This window comes from Ipomoea nil, unplaced genomic scaffold, assembly GCF_001879475.1.
Source record: "Ipomoea nil cultivar Tokyo-kokei standard unplaced genomic scaffold, Asagao_1.1 scaffold3377, whole genome shotgun sequence".
Lineage (NCBI taxonomy): Eukaryota > Viridiplantae > Streptophyta > Magnoliopsida > Solanales > Convolvulaceae > Ipomoea > Ipomoea nil.
Window position 1 is genome coordinate 841,861 of NW_017619805.1, and position 14,421 is coordinate 856,281.

General features: G+C 39.4%; 1 long non-coding RNA gene across 1 annotated transcript; it reads right to left on the reverse strand.

Moving 5' to 3' along the window:
• Window positions 1-7,246: 7,246 nt before the first annotated feature.
• LOC109170931 lies at window positions 7,247-13,458 on the reverse strand. The gene is made up of 4 exons (XR_002052507.1): window positions 13,410-13,458; window positions 13,117-13,172; window positions 7,683-7,783; window positions 7,247-7,597 (listed from the first exon to the last, which is right to left on the reverse strand). It is a non-coding gene; the product is annotated as an uncharacterized LOC109170931 (long non-coding RNA).
• Between the last annotated feature and the right edge of the window lie 963 nt (window positions 13,459-14,421).

The following is a 14,421-nucleotide window of genomic DNA, read 5'->3' on the forward strand; positions in this document are numbered from 1 at the left end:
TGTAGCCTGTGCATCTGAGTTCTCTAGCTCAGATGTGGCATAACACCCTAGACCCTTATGTTTAGAATGCTCTGTTTGGGATTGATTAATAGAATTGCTTTCATATTATAAGATTAAAAAGTTTTAAAAATTTCGGGGTGTTACAGTTACCACCTAGCTCGGGATCCGGTGGATCATCGGGAGGGAGTTCAAGCCGAGGTGCAGCTGGAGCTAGACCTTCGGGTCGTGTGTTTGTGATGGGTCGATCCCAAGCTGAGACGGAGGGGTTGGTTGACGAAGAGATGACAGGTAACCTTTTTCTAAGCCTATCTTTATCTTGAGAGTGTGCCTTATTTCCTTGTTATGTGATCCTTTTTGGCTTTTCGAGTGAGTTTCTTTCGTGAGTTAATTGTTTATTTCTGAGTGGCTTGTGCTTGTGTATTTCCGTAGCCTTGCATTTATGCTCTTTCAACTCAATCTTTTCTTTTGGGTCATCTAAGTTTAATTAAGTACCCTTCGAATTTAAAATAGACAAACCATAAAAATTCCTTTCTTTAGTGGCCTAAAAAGACCAAGGAAGCTTTAATTATAACCACCTAGTTTCAAACCCAAGTGTGCAAGTTACCAATCCTATATTTGAACCACTTAAACCTATTATGTTTCTTGAACCTTATCCTATCTAAATTCCATTTAATCTATAATTTTTTCATTTTAACCAAAATTCCCCAAATTAAAACCTTCTTCTTCCCAATTTCCCCAAAATTTCCCAAACCCTTCTCCTCTTTCCTTCCTTCCACCCGCGAACCTCCTGAGCAACCCCACCCCGTCGGTCCCCTATTCCCGTCACAACCGGAGTCACGCCGCCATCAACCGCCGACGTCGAGCTGCTGCCGCCGTCGCCACCGTAGCCGACCGCCGCCGCCACCGGGTTCTACTACAGGCTCGCCGAGAAGCCGAGAGAGAGAGAGAGAAAAGGAGAAAGGAATAAGAGAGTTTTGGTCTACCTTGAGTCTTCGGGTCATCTCAGAATCATGCCCAGAAGGACTATCTTGACAAGAAGAGTGGAATGGGTGGATGCCCACTACCTCGTGTTGGAAGGTAAAGCCTTTGATCCTGATTCTTTTTCAAGCTCTTTGTTGGAAATGTTGAATTATCAGGGTCTGTTGGATGGGTTTCTCGCCATTAGGGCCGAGACTTACCCGAGTTTGGTGAAGGAGTTCTACCGTCAAATGGTTGTAACTAAGGATGGTGGAAAGTTGGAGGTTACCTCTAAGGCGAGAGGTGTGAAAATTGTTTTTTCTGAGAAGAGGCTGGCTCAGCTTTTGAGTCTGACCACTACGGGAGTCTCGCAGTATAGTGGTAACTCCTGGATTGGGACGAATACCATGGGTTATCGAGACTACTTGAGTTATCTCTTGGGTCGGACTAGTGGTTTTACCCAGGCCACGAGACCGGAAAGGAAATGGTTGACTGCTGAACAAAGGATCTTAGTTATGCTTGTTTCTGACTATCTGCTGCCTAATAACAATAAGAGTCGTCTGTTGGGAAAGTTAGAGTGCACTTTTGCTTTTTGCTTGAAGAATATGGTGAAGTTCAACCTACCTGCTTTAATGTTGCATCACATGGTCTTTTGCCGAGATCATAATCGAAAGAGTCTACCGTATGGTATAGTTTTGAGCTGGATCTTCGCCAGGAAAGGAGTAAGTGTTGACGGTTGTGTACCTAAGCCAGTGGGTAAAATGGTGTTGGATGCCACAAACCTACGGAGTTGCAACCTGTTTTAGATTGATGACGGGGAGTACATCACACTCGAAGAGGTCGCCAGGAAAACCCCGCTGAGAGAAGTGTGTTAGTTGCCGAGCTTGAGATTCCCGTTGGGAAGTTGAACCTCGCAGTTCAAAGCTTAGTAGGAGATATGGGGAATGATGAAGCTGAAGACCAAGAAGAGGAAGTAAGTGTAGAAGAAGCTGAAGAAGCTGAAGAAAGCAACTCTGAAGATTAACAGAACCAAGGAGGAATGAAGCTAGAACCAAGAGGGAACACGACGCCATGACCCACGAGGAGCGTGTGGTCACCCTTCTTTGCCAACAGAACAGGATGATAGAGGAAGGTTTCGCATACATGAAAACACAGTTCGTCGCGGTCAACCAGAGGTTGGATCAGCTTGAGGCCGGTTCTAGCCGAGAAAGAGCCGATGAAGATTCAGACGAAGACACCGAGGAGTCGGAGAGCGAGTCTTTCTAGTTCGGAGTTGTGGTAATCTCGTCTACCTTCCCTCGTTTGTTGTTATCGTTATGTTGTTGCCGCTTGTTAGTTGTGTGTTGTGTGTCTTGTGTTATCCTTCCTGCTTGTTAGTTGTGTTGTGTGGTTAGTTTTGTGGGTTGTTCTACTAGAATCTGGTGGTTTGGAACTCTAGTGTTGTTTAGAAGGCTTTGGTCGTTGAGTTTTGGCCTTAAGTGTTTGTTGTGCTCAAGGAATTTCGTTGGTAACTTCTTGACAATTTTGCATCTTTTTGAATTCTTGAAGTTTTGGTCAAAAGATGTTCTTGCTTCTCTTGTCACATTGTTGTTTCATTTTGCCGTTTTGTTTGGATTCGTCGTACCCAAGCTTCGGGGACGAAGCTTCTTTTTAGGGGGAGAGGATTTGACACCCCATAAATCCAAAATCTATTTAAGGATTAATTAGATAATTAATCCTAGTTTATTTGGTAATTTATTCCTAAAATCCTGAAAATTCAATAGTCGGAGGACTAGAAATTGACTAGTCAATCCAAGTCAAAGAGTTGTACTCTATGCCTTATGAGTAGTACCCTTGTCTCCTTATTCTTCCAACTTTAGTAAGGGCAAAGAAGTCTTTCTACCTTATGTTTGTGCCCCAAGCTAACCTAGCATCATCCATTCATTTCATTCACTAACACCCTAAACACAAAAGCTCCACCTTCTCTCTAGAAAAGTGATAGCTTCTTCTTCAAGCCAAATTTTGGGTGTCTTAAATCCTACAAGTTGGTCTCCAAGATTCATACTTTCTTAACCTTGAGCATAGGGGAGGGTAAGATCCTTGATCTCTTGGTATTTTTAGTATCTTTTTAGGTGTCTTTTTCTAAAAATGGAATCTTTGTTGTCTTTTGGTATGTTTATGAAGTTGAAGTTGAAGGAGAGCTTTAAGAGAAGCCTTTAAGGGTGTGAAAAGTGAAGTATTAGGCTACAAGAGGTAACCCATGCTTTACAAAATCTATTTTCTTACCTATATGATGATTTCTTGACTTCTATTTGTGATTTTTGTGATGAAATGTGAGTTTTGATGCATTGTCTTGTGGTAATGCATATCTAGAGCTTGTTATTAGGGTTCTTGTATGCCATTGCTTGGCTATTTCTTGGGTTCAAGTCATATTGTTGTATTGTGTGAGATTTTGTGTGTTTTGGACTTGAATTTGGACTTGTTGTTGAAAATCCCCGAAGGGATTAATTGTGGTACAGGAGTGTACCCGCGGGCGGAACGGCGGACAGTGGCCTACCCGCCGCCCCACCCGCGGGGTACAGGCCTCTTGGGTAATGGTACCCGGGGGCGGAACCACGGGTGGAGGTCCACCCATAACCCCACCCGCGGGGTACATCTTGGTGGTCGGTCGGGGATTTGCTCCCCGTGATAATATTGACTCGATAATTGATGTTTTGACCTCCCGATGTTGTTTTATTGGGCTATTTGAGTGTCTTCTTGATGTTTCGTATGTCTAGAACGGTATGATAGGAATCCATGTAGGATTTGGCGTCTTGAATCGTGCTAAGTGTTCAACTTTGTGATTCGTTGGACCATGATGAGTCTCGTATGTTCTACGGAACGATGTTTGGTTTACCCGTTTGATAAGCATGCTAGTTTGATGTTGAAATGCTAGTGTGCGTGGTTTGTTCTTACCTATTGGGGTTGACAACTTGTGTTGACCACCATTGGTGTCGGATTGTAATCCTTCCTTGTTGAGTATGGTTTCATATCTTTCTTGTGATCCATTGATTGATTCCTGTAATGAAAATGTGTGTACTTGCGATACCTTGATTGCACGATTAAGGGTATCTTAATCTCCAAGGTACCGATGTGGTCCTCGTGGTGGCCATGAATGAAATTGGTGGTGTGACCTGAGCGTAGGCTCACATGTTGGAGGCTATGTGATTGAAATGAAAAGTACCCTCGTGAACTCATGAATTGGTGGTATGTTGGAGGCTATGTTGGAGGGGGGACGACGGTCCCTGGCAGTATAAGGTTGGACTCAGAAGTACAGGGTGGCACTAGGAGGTAAAGGTTGGAACTGTGATAAGGCCGGGGGTAGCCATAAGGTTGGAACAGGGCATAAGGTTGGAACTTGTGACATGAAGTGTCACTGTGGCATGTAGTTGCCAATGTGTGAATGTCTATTCTTTTCTAATGAGTATGTCGAGTGGTATTCTACTTTGTGATCAGTAGAATACGCCTTGAGTTGTATTTGTTTACCATTGTTGTTCTTGTCTTGTTGTACTCTTGGGATGTTGATTTCCCTTGTTCTTTTGAAAGTGAAATAGAGTCTTCGCAGTTGACTTCTCTCTTTGACTTTTGAACTGATTTATATACTGTATTCCGTTTCGAAAATGGTTTTGATCTATACTATCTATATATGCTACTTAACGCGTATTGATGGGTTACCAGCAATGTTCGCTGACCGGGCGTCGTCCCCTTTCTTTATGTTGCTTTACAGGTCTTGAGTAGCTTATGGCGAGCGCGTTAGCTGTCGGTTTGTTAGCATAGTTCCCTTGAACTGTAGTTAGTATTTTGGGCCTGTGTGCCATGGTTGTATGGACATGATTAGTACGTTGTTAGACTAGCCTGTGCATCCGCTTGAAGTGGATGTGGCATACCACTTCCCGTTTTCCCGTTTTTAATTAAAGTCTTCCGCTGTTGTTTAAGTTTTATGATACCTGTTAGTTACCTTGCCTTATGAATTTAAGTTTTAAAATATCGTGAAAATCGGGGGTATTACAAGAACCTCCACGTTTGGAATTGGAGTCACCACTCCAGTCCTTTAACTTAGTTTGTAGCCAAACAAAGGAACCGTTATCAGTGGTACAGTGGAAAGAACCAGCTAGAGCTATCAAAGTACAGTCTCGCTAACAAAAAATGATAGTAAGCAATAGAAAAGAAGGGGAGTAACTATTTACTCATTTTTATTTCAAAAGCATGCATTAAAATTCTCTAGATTTGTTTGTCATGTTTCTATTAATGACCTACTTGCTAGATGTGTTAGAAATTTGTTTGCCTCCATATATCCAAGATTCCTTAATTTTGATTTTACAAAAACTTTATTGAATAGAGATAAGAAATCACTGAGAAGTTATAAGGCACATTTGAAAACTTCTTATGTGAAATACTACTTGCTCAAGGGGTTTTGGTTCAAAGTCAATGGGATTGGCACTTTTTGCTTTGTTTTGGGCACTAGTTTAATTTTTTATTCACATAAGGGACAATTTGGTATTCCAAAAGAGTGATGATGTTTTGCATGGATATTTTCATTGGCCAAAGAAGAAAAAAGATGTAGAATCTTATGTTCATAATTGTGCTACTTACCACCATAATACATCTAGATTTACTTGATATTTCCATGGATTTTGTGTTTGGTTTAACCTTAAGCTCTAGGAGTAAAGATTTTGTGCTTGTTGACAATTCAAACATGGTGGCTAAATTTAATGTCTCATTTTGTTGAACTATTACCATCTAGAATATTTAAATTCCATGGTGTGTCATTAGACTTATTTGCCTTACTTGTTGATTGTAGGATAAAGATTGGAGCGACTCATGTCAAGCATCCCATTAAAAAGTTTCATGAGCGTGATAAAATACAAAGTGAGCTTGCTAATTTGTCTTTAATGGAAGATTTGGATTCGAAAACGAATCCTTTTCAAGAATGGGAGAATAATAGGAACCAACACGGCAACACACATGGAATCTAATAAGGGTCCATAGTAGGCTCATCACAAGGCCAATAACTACATCTTTAAAGCATCATCGGTGGAAGAAACAAGAAAGTCCAATAATAATTCCATTCGATAAAGGAAAGTATTAAGTGACCCGTTTCAAGTGACATCACAGATCAAAGACAATGTTTATAAGTTCGAGGTCGAATCATTTTTCAAGAAGGGGAGGATGATGTGGCCCAACATAATGAAGATTCATCAAGAGTACCAATTGGGTCAATCACAAGGCCCAAGTCCAAACAATTAAGACAACTCTTCATTTGTTATGTTCAAAGATGGTGGAAATCCAACTCAAATCCATTTGCAAAAGATGATGAAGAACTGAAGGCTTTTTATAATTGTTTAAGTGCTGATTTTGGAGATTAAATTAGGCCCAAATCAGTCTTATTATTTTTTGTCATCATTATTTTAAATTGTTTGGTATTAAAGAGAAAACACTAGTTTGTATTTTGAAAGGATTCCTTAAACCCCTTTCTAAATAGGACTATATTTACTTGCTTTCTAGATTAGGTTTAGGATTCTTTCCTTATGGCTGATTGTGGACTCAATTACTGGCTACCTTATGGCTGATTGTGGACTCAATTACTGGCTAGTCGTGGACTCGACTAGCAAATTGATTCGTGGACTCGAATCAATTTTCCTTTCTTCAACCTTAGATTTAGGTTCATGAACTCGTTCTTGAATCGAAGGAAACTAGATCCGACTCTAGTTGATTGAAGATTGCATCATCAATATATACTTGAAACTACAATGGAATTCTTCCAAGTCTTTGAGGATTCAGGACTAAGAGTTTTTCGTGAGGTCTAAAGCATTTTGATCCATCTCTATCAGTTCATATCATATACGGGAATGTCATTTTCCAAATAAACATGAAAAAAGGCTATCAATTTTTATTTTTTTTTATGTAGGCTATCAAGTTAAATGTACATACAGCACCGTAGAGCAGAGCATAATATAGTATACAAGTAATTTCTTAGCACTGATGGAATCAATGTTATGTGGTATCAATCTAATACAATGTGGTTCCACTGCAATGCAACATTGCTGTGCTTGTTCATCATCATCATTGAAACATAAAGACGAAACTCCGCTACCACCAAAATATAGAGCTAGATCGAAGGTCAAACATCTCCTAAACCATCATATCATTATTTCAAATCCTACATTTTACCAGCAAACAGGCCGGCAGCACTGAAACAAATATCTTTTTGCTGCGAAACGCCTGTGAATTTTACCACTACTCTCTTCAATAGCACAACACAGATGTATGCGTACATTGTGATGGACGAATTTCAGGTGCTGCCACCCCTTCTCGGGACCGGTTTGTAAAGCACGACGGTGACGTATTTTGAGCGGAAGCGATGCGTTGTACCTAGTGCCACCACGGTTCTTGGTGTTTCTCGGTTGCTGTTCTCGATGTAAAGATGGTTTAGGACCACGTTCTGTGGGGACGGGAGGGATGCAGATTGGTCTCTGTTTGCTGGGTGGTTCAGCACGGTCTGGTGCAGGTGCGGGGGGAATAGAGGTGGTTCCCGCCCCTCATCTTCATTCCCGGGGTACACGTTGTTGTAGCTTGAATCAGGTGATCTCGGAACTTCAAATCCCATGACAGTTACTTCATCCTGTACACATAACACATTCTAGGGAAGAGTTTAAGGAAATAGTTTAGTACTAAAATCAGTCAACTAAATAAGATTCTAAACATACATGATCTTCTTTATATTGGCGGTTCATTTTGAACGCAGTGTAGCAATGGCTAGCCAAGGATGTAAGCTGTCAGTAACCAGTGCTTCTCCAATTGGAAGAACCTGAAACATTATTCATCTGTCAGCATGCAGAGAATACTGTACGAATAAGAATCCCGAACGTAACCATATGAACATCTACTCATCAATTAAGGGGCATAATTTAAGAGGGGTGAAAGTATGAAACCAAATATCCACATGAATTTTAAGACTCACAATACATGAAACAAAAAGTGGCCCCGTATGGCCGTATCTTCTATGAAAATTTTTACAGAAACCGTTAGCTGGGTTGACTGGTTCCCTGAACACAGCCACAACTTGAAGAACATGAAAAGAAGACACATCCATGAAGGCAAGAACCAATACCGGCCTACATCCACCTTACTCTTGCTCCATTTTGTCAGTCAATACTAAACACAAATAGAGAATAACACAACACAAATAGCCAACTACTCTTTAATAAAGCTAATTTCAATTGAAGTAAAATATATTGATTCAGTCATAAATAAGAATTATAATCAACTAGTGCAACACCCCACCTTGTCATCAGATATTCTGAAGTATTATGCAAGGGTGAGGTTGTTTTTTGACAGCCTCAACTTTCTTACAAGTTACTATTTCTTCGGGAGTGAATGAAAATAATAACTCATTTACGGAGTATATTTTAATTTTTAAGGATCCAACAAAACCTAATTACAATAGTTTGAAAGTATACATTTGATTTAGTAAATAAAAGCTCCATAAACATCTACAAATTTCTCATAAATGAGGAGAGAGACAAGTTAAACTCTTCTTGAAAACTCATAAATGAGAAGCTACCACTACGCTTCTATACATCTTCAGCTAACCCCATGACCCTTGAGTTCAGATCATGTGCTAACTAAGTAAATCAGCACAACACTTCAGTTTCCACCAAAAGAAAAGCTTCACGGGTGGAAGAGTCTCAATTCTTAAATGCAAAGGATACGAGTGGGAAAGAAATTAAACCTACCACACCGTTCCAGCTATGCTGCAAAAACTAATTGAAACTTTACCAAAACAACACAATGTGCAAAAATGGTTTGCCTTTTAACTCCAACTCTGAATCTTTATTGGAATACACAAGATAACAAATAAAGTTCAGTTACTACAATTATAAACAAATTCAGAGAGATTGACGAGTTTGCCATTTCTTTATGGCTATGCACACCCTAATTAATAGCAAAACAAGTCAACATAAAGAACACCTTCAGGCTAAACGTGTCACTATTCTATTTAGCAACCTCACTTTTTCAGATGCAAGTTAAGTAGTTAACACTCCTATCCCAGTAGCCCAAAACACACCACCTCATAACTAAACAAGAGGTAAAAATCGTATCTCTCCAACTTTGAATCAATAACTCATCACCATGCCATAGTAGCTATCATGACTTGCTTTTGTGTAGAAGAGAGTGTGTGTGTGTATTAATCCAAACCATGTACAGAACTTCATCTGATATTTCACATCTTTGTATGTGTTACACAATGAACTCAACTTGTATATTTCTATATGTTCGGTGTGTAGATGTACAAGGAAGTATAGAGCTATTTATATAAGACAAGAACTAATCCTAGCCATAGATTTCACACACCTAAAACTAAGGCTAAGAGAGATCCTCTCAACTAACACCCTATTCCTCTAACACTCCCCCTCAAGTTGGAGCATCCAACTTGTTACATATGTATCACATGAACCATAGGACTCCACACCTAGACTCATAACTTCCAAGGCTAACGCCCAAGTCTTGAACCACTCGAACAACCTTCGAACCACGCTGTGTCAAACCAGTCCACAACGCACCTTGTCGCATCAACAACGCTTCTATGGAGCCAACAAAAGCTAGGCCAATCACCACAGCGCCGCACCTACCTCTCACACCCCACACCCTTATCACCGCTGCCTAACACCACAACGTACCTGCCTCTCACTCCACAAACCGTTAGCGCTGCTAGACCACAGTGCACCTGTCCCTCTCACCATGCACCCTTATCAATGCTGCCTAACACCACAGCGTTTCCCTGGTGCATGCACGTAAACTGATTCACTCTGAATCATTCTTCAGCCGTCGGCCTCCCCCGCGGCATATGCCAGGTCCGCCCCACTCCTGGCACCTGTGCTGCCCACTCCTGCAGCACCGCTGTTTACGCACACTGAACAAGCTGCACTTGACGAAACTCAGACCCTAGAATTGCTCCCATACCAAATTAACTTAAAGCGACAAACTATGATAAACAAAACACAAAGCTCAAGACTTATTAATACGATAAACAAAAGAACCTACTGCCTAATTATTCCTCGTCAACAGCACAAACCTAACCACACAATTTTATTTTGTAGCCATGAGACCACCCAACTTCGTGGACCTCAAACCACCCAGCTTCATGGACCTCTCCTACCATCTCTCTCCGCTGATAGCCTGATACTAGACTGGTGAACAACCAGATCCTCGCTGCCGTCGTCGGGGGTTATGAACCCAAACCCCTTCTGGTCACTGAACCACTTGACGCAGCCCTTATCCTCTGCTCACTCTCCTCAGCCATTTTTTTCACAAACCCTACCTCTCTCTCTTTCTCTTTCTTTCTTTCTCTCTCTCTCTCTTTCTTTCTTTCTCTCTCTCTCTCTAGCGATTTTTCTCTCTTGCGACCAGCAGCAACCTTCAATTTTCCAAACTGGAATTTTCGCACCACTTACGCAGCAAGAGATGAAGACATCGCAGCCATCAAAAATCTCCTCAACACCGGGCTACACCACCACTGCAGACGTGTCGGGCGTACAGAGACGAGCCCAACAGTGCAAGCCGCGACCGGAGAAGACGCCGGACCAGTGCGCACGCGCCGGCACGTGGCTTCGGAACCCTAGGACTGCGCCGGTGTGTGAGGACTCCGGTGGCTGCTCCGCCTCTCCCGACGGCGTCGCCTCCTCTTTCCGACCAATGCCCACTACCCAGTCACCTCAATCTCGCTCTGATACCATGTTACACAATGAACTCAACTTGTATATTTCTATATGTTCTGTGTGTAGATGTACAAGGAAGTATAGAGCTATTTATATAAGACAAGAACTAATCCTAGCCATAGATTTCAAACACCTAAAACTAAGGCTAAGAGAGATCCTCTCAACTAACACCCTATTCCTCTAACAGTATGTAACACATAGGATAGATATATAATAATTATGCATATATAGATATAACAAAAACATGCTTTTATAGGCAATCTATAGGTGCCCCCGTACTTTGCAGCAACAATAACTCCCAACTCAAGACCTTTTGGCTTATAAAAATTCAGTACGATATGCATTAGTGATTTAGTGCATATTAATTGAACTGGTTCAAAATGGAAATGTGGACATTTAAAAAAAAAAATTGTATTGAAACTGTGTAATGAATTAAGTAAAAACAAGTGAGAAGAAATAATGCACAAGTAATATGATGAACACACTTTTTTAGAAATCCACATTCACACAAGTTTATTGGAACAATTTTGTAAAGACACCACATCATTTTACAGTTTTTAGCATTCAGGTGAAAGGAAGAAGCTAGGGCATATGCTCCACATCAAGGAACCAGATTTACCTTAGTTTCATTATACATTTTAACAAAAAAGGGTTCATTTTCATAATAAGTTATAACATTCTGCTGAAGTAGATCTTAGACATTCCTAAAGGCTAGATGCCCTGAACACCATGCAGGTATGAGAAAGCAAGAAATCCACAAGCTTCACACAGCTTCAAGAGGTTGTTTATAAAGCTTCAAGCTATTGCCTAAAATTAAACATGCAAACATTTGGCCACCATTACCAAGCCCAAGTTGCAAATCGTTTTGTAATTAAACAACAAAATAAATTCCACAACCAGACATTATTCCAAGTCAAGAGATGGATTACAATGACATCATTAATTAACCATACATGAACCATTGATATGCATGCATGAATCATGATGGTAACAAAAGAAAATGTTATTCTGACCTCTCAAAACATTTTTCTCACTTTTTTTTCCTAAGTGAAGTAACAATTTTAGTAATACACAATGGCAGAATACAAAAAACTTTAATCAACAAAATGAGTCACTTTTCCATGAGAGATGCTGACTCAACAACCAACACACAGTTACACACTGATCAACTGTACTAATGTCGTCATCCACAAACCCTTAAGTTTCCAACCTAAACCTATATACTAATACAAGCAATAGCACTGTTAGTGCACACTTTTCTTCCATGGAAAAACAATAAGCAGATAATTTTATGCCCACAGGACACATGTAAACTATATTGACAAGTGATGCCAGACCGCCAATAGTTACATCCTCCTAGTATGTGGTATCTAAATTTTTCTTTTACATGGTAAGGAGTTACAAAAAAATTATGCCACATAAAGCATGAAGCGGTGGCAAGCTAGAAATCATCCCAGTCGTTTCTAACACGAGCTCATTAAGGTTAATTTCACAATAACCAACAAATATACCAATTTGAGTAATTTAATATAAACCAATTATCATGCTTAAGGAATCTAGGCATGTTTAATCGGAAGATCCCACTACCTGCACATAAAGCATCAAGCGGTACCACATGGTATCTAAATTTTTCTTTTACAAGGTAAGGAGTTACCAAAAAAATTATGCCACGTAAAGCATCAAGCGGTGGCAAGCTAGAAATCATTCCAGTTGTTTCTAACACAAGCTCATTAAGGTTAATTTCACAATAACCAACAAATTTACCAAGTTGAGTAACTTAATATAAACCAATTATCATGCTTAAGGAATCTAGGCATGTTTAATCAGAAGATCCCACTACCTGCACATAAAGCATCAAGCGGTACCACGTGGTATCTAAATTTTTCTTTTACATGGTAAGGAGTTAAAAAAAATAAATAAAAATAAAATAAAAAAATAAAAAATTATGCCACGTAAAGCATCAAACAGTGGCAAGCTAGAAATCATTCCAGTTGTTTCTAACACAAGCTCATTAAGGTTAATTTCACAATAACCAACAAATTTACCAAGTTGAGTAACTTAATATAAACCAATTATCATGCTTAAGGAATCTAGGCATGTTTAATCAGAAGATCCCACTACCTGCGCGTAGCAATGTAAAATCATGCAATTTACTACACTTTAAGATCAAATTCAATAATCCCTAGCTTCAAATAATATTAAAGCAATCAGAAACTTGAAATCCCCAAAAAGGTAAACGCACTAAGAGATAAAATGAGCTCCAACATAAACTCCAAACTCTTGAAAAGACAAAACAGATCATTTCAACTAGCAGATTCAGTCAAAGAATATACTTAATTAAATTAAAAACAAACCACAACTCAAAATTCAATTCTAAAACAAAGTAAAACACCAATTCTAAATTACAGATGCGGAAGCAAACCTAATTTAGCTATCCGCGGCTCTGCAATATCCAATCAACAGATTCTCCTTATATCCCTACACTTCAAAAGAATCAAAGAAGAAGCATCACAACCAAAATGATCCGCAAAAAAAAAAATTAAAAATTAAAAATAATGCTGGAAGCCCGCGGAAACAAATCAAAAGAAAAAAGATCAAACAAAATATTGACACAAACCAAAGAAGCAAAAACTCAATCAAGAATTCAGTAAAGAACTTGGAAAAATGCGCCCAAAAAGGAAGAAAACAGGGGGGGGAAGAAAGGCGAAAACGGACCAGACATCACCTGAAAAACGGAACAAAACAAAAACCTAGGCGGAGAGAAGAGAAGATTATACATATACTATGAATAGTTTCGAAAATGAGGAAAGCTGACAAATGCGATCAGATATTCAGATTTCTTTCTCACCTAGACGATTCCGCCATCAGAATCTATAGAATCCAAAATTGCGACAAATAATAATTTTGCGTTTTCTGAATAAATAAATGCGATGAATTTATGTTCACTAAATCCAACCCCTTTTGCTCTCAGACGCAACGCAAAATCAAAATAAGGAATAATATATACTCTTCATTACGTATGCGGGAAATGCCACTACGCCGAATATACCAAATGGGCTTTAACGATGAAATTCTAATGGGCTTGAGCTTGGGCTTTTTTGGGGGATAATTTCTAGTAGGCTTGAGCTTGGGCCTTTTTGGGGATAATACAAATTTTCAAGTTTGGTCAAGGATATGGCCCAATTTGTAGACCAAAATAGGAGATAGAGAAACAAATTAAGTAGAGATATAACCAGCTTGGTTGGTGTAAGTGATCATCAATAGTTATTGCGTGAACTGTGGTTTACACAATTGTGTGGACCACGGTCCAAAAAAGACGTTGTTTTTGCAAAATATATTTTTATAACTCATAATGTACATTATTCTAAAGCATAATATACACTATTCTAACTTATAAAGTACATTATCTTACCCCAGAAATTTCATTGTTCTAAAACATAATGTACATTATTCTAACACATAAAGTACATTATTCTAATTCAAAATTCAACAACATCGTTTTGGACCGTGATCCACGCAGCTGTGTGGACTAATAATTTGTTAGTGATCATACACTCTCATTCTTTTAAAGAGGTTGGAGTTCAAAACTCTCTCTTGTAAGAATAAACTAATGTGGATTTTTGTAGCTATGACCTACTTAGAATACCACGTGATTTAATAAAAAAATTAAATTAAAAAATTAGTAGAGATAGCGAAAAGGTAGGGACACTACTACAAAAATGGGCAT